The sequence below is a fragment of the Haliotis cracherodii genome, unplaced genomic scaffold, assembly GCF_022045235.1.
Source record: "Haliotis cracherodii isolate W230 unplaced genomic scaffold, xgHalCrac1.p SCAF_3, whole genome shotgun sequence".
Lineage (NCBI taxonomy): Eukaryota > Metazoa > Mollusca > Gastropoda > Lepetellida > Haliotidae > Haliotis > Haliotis cracherodii.
The window spans coordinates 37,735,173-37,745,060 of record NW_027266286.1 but is presented as its reverse complement, the minus strand read 5'-3'; the positions used below and the strand labels follow the sequence as shown (position 1 = coordinate 37,745,060).

The 9,888-nt window shown below is 38.2% G+C and overlaps 1 protein-coding gene across 1 annotated transcript in view; it reads left to right on the top strand.

Moving 5' to 3' along the window:
- The first annotated feature begins 399 nt into the window (after positions 1-399).
- The window catches only part of LOC139474317 (single-minded homolog 2-like), an 80,394-nt gene continuing 70,905 nt past the window's right edge, over positions 400-9,888 (top strand). Inside the window, exon 1 of the mRNA XM_071257282.1 lies at positions 400-462. The gene's annotated coding sequence lies outside the window, so the exon portion shown is untranslated. The remainder of the gene's footprint in view (positions 463-9,888) is intronic.

Sequence of the window (9,888 nt, the reverse complement as noted above, 5' to 3'; positions counted from 1 at the left end):
GGCATGTGACGTTTTGTTTAAATATTAGTGACCAAACTCTTAAAAGCTAAACCTTGTTAATCCACATAATGTTAATCCAACTGAACCCTGCATTTCGGAAGCTGACAAATAGAGAATGTACTTTTAAATTGGTTTGTCCGGACGGTGCAAATGATTTTGATTTAACTAGTCTGGTGTGTCGATGTTTCACTGAACTTAATATAGATCTGCAACATCTTGCCTGAATTTATAAAGTAATCGTCCTATTCCTCACAATTATACAATTTTTTCACTGATCCAAGTTTTATGTATGCGCTGCTGTATAACGGGGAGGTAACTAGTCAAATGCTTCAAACCAAACTGGTATATGTGATTGGCCGCTTCAGCTGTAACCTCGTTATTGCCCAGTGTGTTGACGATATCTGTGGTGACCACTTGCTTGCTGTCTACACCTGCTCCGGTACGAGCGCGCAGGATTACCTGGTAAGTATAGGCTATTTTGGTGCACATATTTCAGTAAAGGAGATTGCGCTACTGTTCTCGACATTGGTCGAAATTTCTTTTAAACAAAGGGTCAATTTCTTTTTTAAGAAACATTTACAGTGTATTGTGCCGAAAATAGATTTCCGTTGCAAAATTTAGATATATGGTTTATTAGGGGACACGCTGTTTGTAACTCAGAAGTAAGGATCCATCGTTTCAAATATATGTTGGAGTGTTGAGCAATCAGTGTTGTTTTGGCCAATGTGGAAAGTAGATTTACTGCCAGGTCTTCCTGTTGTGAGTATGATGTACACTGCAAACCTTACATACATGTATATGCAATGATTTGCCTTCATAATTCTGTGCCAAAATTACCTATTTAATCCAATTAATTATAACTGAATCGTTTTACACAGGATAGCAAGTTTATCAATATGAAGGCTTTTACTGTTACTACATTTTGTTAAAAAGTTATTGCAACTTATTGGTATTATTTTACAAAATGTGCTATTTTACTGGCCTAGTTGTTCACACGTACCTTCATGTGCACACAAACCGCACTCAAAACTATTTATCAACAACCAGTGACTTGAAGATAGGGGATGAGACTAGCCTACACCTTATTGTGAATCATTCAGTTAGTTTCTGCGGAGAGTTTTTCGAAGAGTTCATACAGTCAAAATGGATATTCGGTTATTCACACGTAGCTTTTATATGTTAATGATTTGAAATAAAAATTCATACATAATTCAATTAGTAACGACTTCCATTAAAATTAAGAAGAGTAATTGAATCTATCGTGAACATCTTTTGAGGATCACTTTCAGCAAGAAATCCAATTCTTCATTAAGCTGAAACTGCAGTGTCATGAAAGGAAGATACATACATGCTTTGTTCTGAATTTTATTGAACAGATACTGTTTTCAAATGATGAACAATGAATGTGCGAGATCATGCTCTGTGTCTGCATTTTACAAAAAAACAAATAAACAAACTGTACGATTCGTCTTTGTCGGGAAACATACATTTGACGATGCAATGGTTTAAATATGAAAGCAATAAATAATCTCTGAATAAAAATAAAAGAAGTTAGGATGAACGTTGATTAATGAATGAATTTTGAATCCTACTGGATCGTAAAAAATGTCTCCAAATTCGTAGCGTGTTCCGTGTAGTTTCTGTTGACATGTTTGGCGATGCAAGGCGGGAGATGTCGGCTTTACGGCTCTCCCTGTTTAGATGCGACTATTACGTTAACGAAATTGTCAACACAAATGTTGTGAGTGCACAAGTAGATGGTAGTGTCCTTCACAGATACATGTCCATTTCAAGTGATGAAGACATGTTCATTTTACCATCAGAAAATATAGAATGTTAAAATATTTTCCAATTCGCTGAATTTTACAAGGCATATATACATTTACAATCACTGAGCAAATACAGAATACTAAACTGCAGTAAAAGAAATATTTGAATTGCTAATATATGTAGCAATTGTAAAGAGAAACTGTCTTGACATAATTTGTTTGTGGCTACATAGGAACGATTGCAGTAACATTGAACACTGATGAAATATAGCTCTCCCAAAACTCTGTTAATTGTGAGGACTGTATCATCAACGCAGATCTTCAGAAAACAAACCAGTAAAATATAATGCGTTCTTAATGAAAAATACAGTGTGTGCGCGGGCCGCTGTGGCTGGTTGTACTGAAAGCCCTTCAATACGATAGTGACAGCTGAAATGAGAGACGGCATGTGTACACCCAGCCCCATTTCATATGTGTACATTTACCCGAAATGATCAATTTCAAATTCTCAATCGTCTCACAACTCATGATCGTATTTAGTTTGCTCTTGCAGAAAATTCTATCCCAAATGTATATATCGATTGTATGGAGACAATATCAAAACAAGAAAGAGGCACACAAATTTCGTTGCTTGCTAAGTTTGTCATGGATAAATTAATTGATTAGGCTAAACTAAAACAACTGAACGTTCTATAATATAATACATATTTAGTCTGTATTCTTACACAATGCTGGTGATGTGTTAATTACAAACGAAGGTTGTAAATGATGTGCAGATTTATTTTCGGACACCATGTGATGAAGGAATATTAAATTAGCTACCAATACTCATGACACGCAACAACGTTAACACGCACGATGTGTGGGAAATCAACATTCTACCAATATTATTAAGTTCCAGTCGTTCCAAAAAGGTCATTTATCCAAACTAAAGTGTCCAACAAACATTAATAGCTTCACAATAATAGAGAAATTCAACCCAAACTGATACGTGAACATATCACCGTGATTCTGGAGTGTTTCCATACATAATTGACCTAGTGTAGTATTTTCAATTAGCCATGCCAATTTTTAGAAGACATTTACGAAAAGAAACCTAAAAGAGAGTTTTTAAAACACTATGAATTCGGTAAAAATATTTATTAAAAAACAGGACAGTTGAAGAACTGTAGCAATTTGCTTCGTCATTATTACACAAATCACACGAGTCACAAATAAAATCAATCATGTTAGTTAGGACAACGACAATACTACTGCTAATAACAATAACAATATTAAGAACACGTCATTGTTCCTAAAATCCATAGTGTGCATTTCTCTACTTTGCATATTCCCTTGTCTATACTAAATCCGGACAAAATGATATATTTGGTTTTGTTAAGTTGTATATCTGTATAGCTGTTTGAAAGTGCTCCCTTCGCCTGAACGGGCAATCTGGTAATAGATGACATATCTGCGCTTCGTCTCCTTGGATTCAACTAAACAATTATCGATCTCTGACTTAAATCGGTGTTGAAACAACAAAAGAATGTTACGCTAATCATGGACAAGAGCGTCTTGTCGCCAGGTCTTAATCACATGCTTTATCACATTCAAACAATCGCGCTAACATTAATTAATCTTTCCAATGTTTTATATTATGTTTTATTTCTTTTCATAAAACAAAAAAAATCAGTAATATTGTGTGGACGTTTGACACACAGTAGACATATTAAGCAATTCGAAGTTCTGTGTTCCTATAATGTGCATATTTATAATGCGCCAAATCCACGCCCAAAAGCGTAAGCCAATCCCTATCTATGTCTCCACCAAATAAAACCACTTTAAATATGATTTACAAATAACCTATGTAATGACATTTATTATTTTGATTATAGTCAAGTTTTGTTTTATGTAATGACGCCAAACTTGCAGAGTTCTACTGTTAGGTTTGTAGATCCACCCAGCAGCGACCCGTATCTGCGCCCCGGTCTGGCCACAAATCTATAGGATATTGGTCGGTCAGCAGATACTTGCAACAGAGCACCAGCTGTAGGACGTGGCGACAGTTTTGTGTGTAGTTGTCGGCAATGGCGTCATTAGACAAACAGAACTCGTCCCCCCGGCTCACTTGTACACGCTAGTTCAGACTCACATGCAAAATCACTCAACTTCAAAATTCACATATATCGCCGATTTGTGAATGTGAAGGCCCCGTTTAGAAATAAAGCATCGACCTTTTTCCTTTTAATATTTATCACATTATTAGTGCTAACATTGCAACTTGATTGATCCCATGGTTTCAGTATCACATTTTATATTCATGATATTAATTCTCACCTCATATTAACGCATTGGAAAGTAACCCTTTATTTTGTCATGTCGTGTCCTACTATTGTGTGTATCCAAGCCTATAAGAGGACGCATTTGAAGAGTGTTAACACAGCAAAACTACAACTATCAAATTGAGCATAGAGACAGTTGTAACGTTAGAGTGAAACTGTGCTTTATCGGAGATTTCACATGTAACTGCGACTCGAGCTGTTAAAACCCAGCCCCCCCCCCCCCCCCCCTATCACGTCACCCTTGTAGCCCTGGCTTGGGTAGGGGCGGGGTGATGTGGGTGGTTTGGGTGTGTGTGTGTGTGTGGGGGGGGGGGGGGCTGGTCCGCCGCAGTGGGCGGGCTGGTGGCTGACGGGTAAGAAAGGTGGATGCAGATTCCTGCAAACACCAATTAACAACATTGTCAGTGCATGTACATGGGGAACGTGAAAACTCGCAGACTATCAACAACTATAGTCGATCCCAACACTACTGCCATGTTTACTCTCGATGTTTATTATGACTGGTATCGGGAGGAGATGGGTGGGACGGCACGCTGGGCTGCTATAGCGAATTGTCTTCATACCGAAATAAGCCAAAACATACCAAAATTACGACACCGCGTTAGTGAGATGCCAGTGCGCCCGGCGAGGGTAAACGGACAGTGAGGGGGTGTCACCCGTTATGTTAGAACGATTAGCGAGGACAAACATCGGGGCTGCATCACATCCCCCGTACACGATTAAATAACCAACGTTAGATAAAATGCAAATGTGTCATTTGATCTGCTGTTGTTATCTGACACTAAGGATAAGATCAAATGAGCACTTTCCCACATGCTCACAATTTTCCAGTAAATTATATAAAATTCATTAGATGCAATCACGCACATATGAGTGATCGTTTACACTCCTGGTTAGAAACCTTTCCATTTATAAATTTAGTCGAGCGAAAGTAAATTGTCCATAAAAAAACATGTCGCAATTTCAACTGACCTGTGTCCTTCATACAGGATGAAAGAATTCTCTTCTTGTGCGATTGCGTTTTGAACGTAAGAAACATAAAACATTACTAACAGTGACGGATGGATGGATGGATGGAAAGATAGGTAGATAGATAGATGTAGAAATCAGTCAATGATTTCAATTGAAGTTAAACAAACGTTGGGATAGGCATGGCGTAGATCATTGATCAGTTTCCCATATTTCCCACGGGGGACACGTGTTGCTATTGACAACAAAATTAGTTTACTAAACACCACGTGCGTTCCGAGTAGAAGGTTGTGATTTCAGTGGACAACCCAGTCGATATTACTTGACAATGAATGCCATATAATATTCCTAGTTCAGTTCAAACTACTTACAGAAAGATCTCGTTCAATTTTCAGGCTAAATCTACCGACAGAATCCTACTAATTCATGCCTATACACGACCCCTTTTACCCAGCCCTACCGTTGCGGGCCGCCAGCGGTACAACTGAACGTGTCTCTCACGTACGCGCACGCACGCATGCACGCACGCACACACACACAGGGATAATATGGAGAGAAGTTCAGATAGGGAATGTGTTCTAAATAATTTTCAAATGTTTTGGGCTGCGTGGTGTATCGGGCTGACATTTAAAGTATTGGGGAACATGTGCAGTATCGTGGACACATGTGTAGTGTGTAAAAATGTGATTTTGTGGAGAAACATATGAGGTATTGGGGAACCATGTGGTGTAGTGCTGTGGGGAAACGTGGTGTTCTTGGGGGAACCTGTGAAGTATTGGGGAGACATGTGGTGTTCTGTTGTGTGGAAACGTGGTGTTCTGGGGGGGGGGGGGGGGGGGGGGGAGTTCTGAGTAATATTGAGGTACCATGTGATGTTGTTAGGAAACGTGAAGTGCTTGGGAAACATATGTGAAGTGTTGTGAAACATGAGGTGTAGTAAGGACAAGTGTGGGATTGTGGGGAACTATGTGGTGTTGTGGGGAAACATGTGGAGGTGTGGGGAACATGTGGTGTCGTGGGGAAACAAGTGGCGTTGTGGGGACACGTGTGGTGTTGTGGGGAAACATGTGGTGTTGTGGGGAGCCATGTGGTGTTGTGGGGAGCCATGTGGTGTTGTGGGGAGCCATGTGGTGTTGTGGGGAAACATGTGGTGTTGTGGGGAGGCATGTGGTGTTGTGGGGAAACATGTGGTGTTGTGGGGAAACGTGGTGTTGTGGGGAAACAAGCGGTGTTGTGGGGAAACATGTGATGTTGTGGGGAGCCATGTGGTGTTGTGGGGAAACATGTGGTGTTGTGGGGAAACAAGCGGTGTCGTGGGGAAACATGTGATGTTGTGGGGAGCCATGTGATGTTGTGGGGAAACATGTGGTGTTGTGGGGAAACATGTGGTGTTGTGGGGAAACATGTGGTGTTGTGGGGAGGCATGTGGTGTTGTGGGGAAACAAGCGGTGTTGTTGGGAGACATGTGAAGTGGGGATACATGTGGTGTTGTGGGGAACATGTGGTGTCGTGGGGAAACATGTGGTGTCGTGGGGCAACTAGTGTTGTAGGGAAACATATGGTGTAGTGGACAAACTGCAATCTTGTTTGAGAATGTACGAATTTTTACAGCTGTGTACACAATGTAATTACAACTGTTTTATACACAATGTAATTCACAGCTGTCTGTATACAAAATGTACTCTACAGCAGTCTGTATACACAATGTAATTTACAACTGTCTGTAAACACAATGTAATTTACAGCTGTCTGTATACACAATGTTATTTACAACTGTCTGTATACACAATGCAATTTACATCTGTCTGTACACACAATGTAATTTACATCTGTCTGTATACACAATGTAATTTACAGCTATCGTCTTATACACAATGTAATTTACAACTGTCTGTTAAAACAATGTAATTTACAACTGCATGTATACACATTGTAATTTACAACTGCCTGTATACAAAATGTAATTTACAGCTGTCTGTATAGACAATGTAATTTACAACGGTCTTATACACAATGTCATTTACATCTGTCTGCATACACAGTGTAATTTACAACAATGTAATCTTGAACGGAGCTATACCATTTCTTACAGCTGTCTGTTTACAAAATGTAATTTACAACTGTCTGTAAACATAATGTAATTTACAACTGTCTGTATACGAAATCAATTTACAGCTGTCTGTATACACAATGTAATTTACAACTGTCGTCTTATACACAGTGTAATTTACAACTGTCTGTATACACAGTGTAATTTACAACTGTCTGTTTACACAGTGTAATGTACAACGTCTGTATATATATAATGTAATTCACAACTGTCTGTATACACAACGTAATCTACAGCTGTCTGTATACACAATGTAATTTACAGGTTTCTGTTTACAAAATGTTATTTATAGCTGTCTGTATACAAAATGTAATTTCCAGCTGTTTATACATAATCTTATTTACAGCTATCTGTATACAAAATGTAATATACAACTGTTTGTATACACAATGTAATCTTGTTTGAGAATGTATGACTCTTTTTGCTGGTTTGCATTTACGTAGTAATCCTATCTGTGACATATGTAAAACAAATACGTATTATTCATGTCTAACTATGAAGCATGACGTGAATTGCGCTGTACATAACCATTACTCTGATAACAATATATACAAATAATTTTCTTTATATTCTGTTGCAATAAACTTGTTTATTTTCTCAGTATTTGTCAGTGACAAATTTCTGTCCAATCAAAATCTGAGCTTCATGACAAATTAGTCCAGCCGCAAATAGGAAAAAAATCTTATGTTGCGAATACCAACTGTGCCGTGCTTTATAGTGGCCGGCTCAATCAACACTCAATCAAACGAGAACCGAGACAATATTATCACAGGGTGCTCTTTTAATCATGGGTCGATATTTTATGGAAAGCAGAAAGAAATTTGTCTTGCCGGGACTGGTGCTGGTATTTAAACAAAGGGGAAATTATTTCGGAGCACTTTTTTTATTTTTTGAGTGAGCTCGATCGACCGGTGGACCAATATAGCGACTAACGTCTCTTTCACAATCAATTCCTTACTATAATCCTCATGTTTACACATTTTTCAAAATGTATATCTTATTGATTGTTTCGGGAAGTAAGTGTAGTAATTACGATATAAAGCGAGAACATTTCTGGTTTGCATTTTCCACCACAGCAAATATTTGCGCATCTTTCTAGGGGCGATCTATGTAAATATATCATATCGTCAGGTTAGTATGGCGGACTCGTACATGAAGGAGTAAACAGGACACGCCAAAGTATTTCTTTTAAAATAAACACCACGGATTTTTCAACGTTGTTCTGATAAACGTAATTATATATGTACATCTCGAGTAAACAGTAGACGTTAGAGGCGCGTGAGAAAACATTGCCTCAATTATATATATGGAAGCAGGAACTTTTCCGAGAAGGCAGCCGGTCGCGGAAATGATACAACCTCATGTGTAATGATTGCAGCCTTTATTGTGGAAAGAACCCAGTGCCGAGGAACAGAAGATTTTTCTGTTTTTGAGTAAGTGTTCGTTCACTGTCCTTCGCAGATGAAAACGTCAGTCAGTTGTATTAACCTTTTGAATAAATTGGGAAACCTATGTGCTTCAAGGAATGTAGTATATGCACAACCTATGCACAGGCTGCTGCATGTGAGTGAGGCGTGGCTGCCTCCTCCAGACCAAATGGGTCATTGCGTGACGGGCAGTTAACGGTCGATAGGACACTGATGAAGACTACATTTATATTACTCTCTCGTCTCGGGAAGCACACTGTCAGTTTGCATTGAAAACAGCGCTCAGATAGGAGGACGATAGGGGACACCGAAACGCTATTAATCATATGGTTTTAGTGCTGAATGCGGAGCACATGGAGCAGATATTTATTGAAGACGGACAACCCACAAATAGCGGAATGATTGCTTTCCTTACACTAACAGTAATAACAGGCAGGTTTAAATTGTTCAATAATGTAATCATTTTTCAGTTTGAGTGCACATTAAAACCAAGTACCCATACAACTGTACGTAATATTTCTGATAATATTATAAATATAAAAGTGACAAATATGTTAGGCAAACGAAAAGCAGAAAACAAGCATCTTATTTACATAATCAGTCTTCCGACATTAAATATGCCACAATCTTTCAACGGGCCTCTGCAGGAAATAGCAACATTATTATAACGAAAGAGATTTGCCAATTCTTAGAATGTGTAATACGTTTGTTGATATGAATGTTGAAATATATTATAATACTTGGAAATAGTCGATATGTTTAGTTAGACATAGTAAGACTGCATAGTTTACAGCTTATATTTGATGAGGATCTTATTGTGAGCCCACTTCAGTAATGAAGGTGTGGAAGCTGTATTATTCTCAAACACCCCACACTGTTATTTCCACCCAAATTGTCATACTTGCATATGATAGCATTATAATCAGATGTTAAACCGATAGAAGCAGAAGTAAATATCTTATACACCCTAAAAGAAACATAAAACTACATGTCAGCTTAACATGTTGGGTGTCTGGAAAATGGGGGGATATTTGATTCCGAATAAGAGCTGTAAGATAAAATATATTACTTCTTTGATTTTCATGATAACCTTTTACACGATTAAGGGCATATTGCAGCAGGATTTTGACAAATAATTTATTCACGATAGTGTTCACGATGTAGCTGAAACATATGTCGTAGAATTGATATAATGGGCCATTTTATATAATTGACACATTTGAGACGGATAAAATGGTAGCTCTGTAATTCACATTCAACACCTTGATCATCAGTTCAAGACAACAATT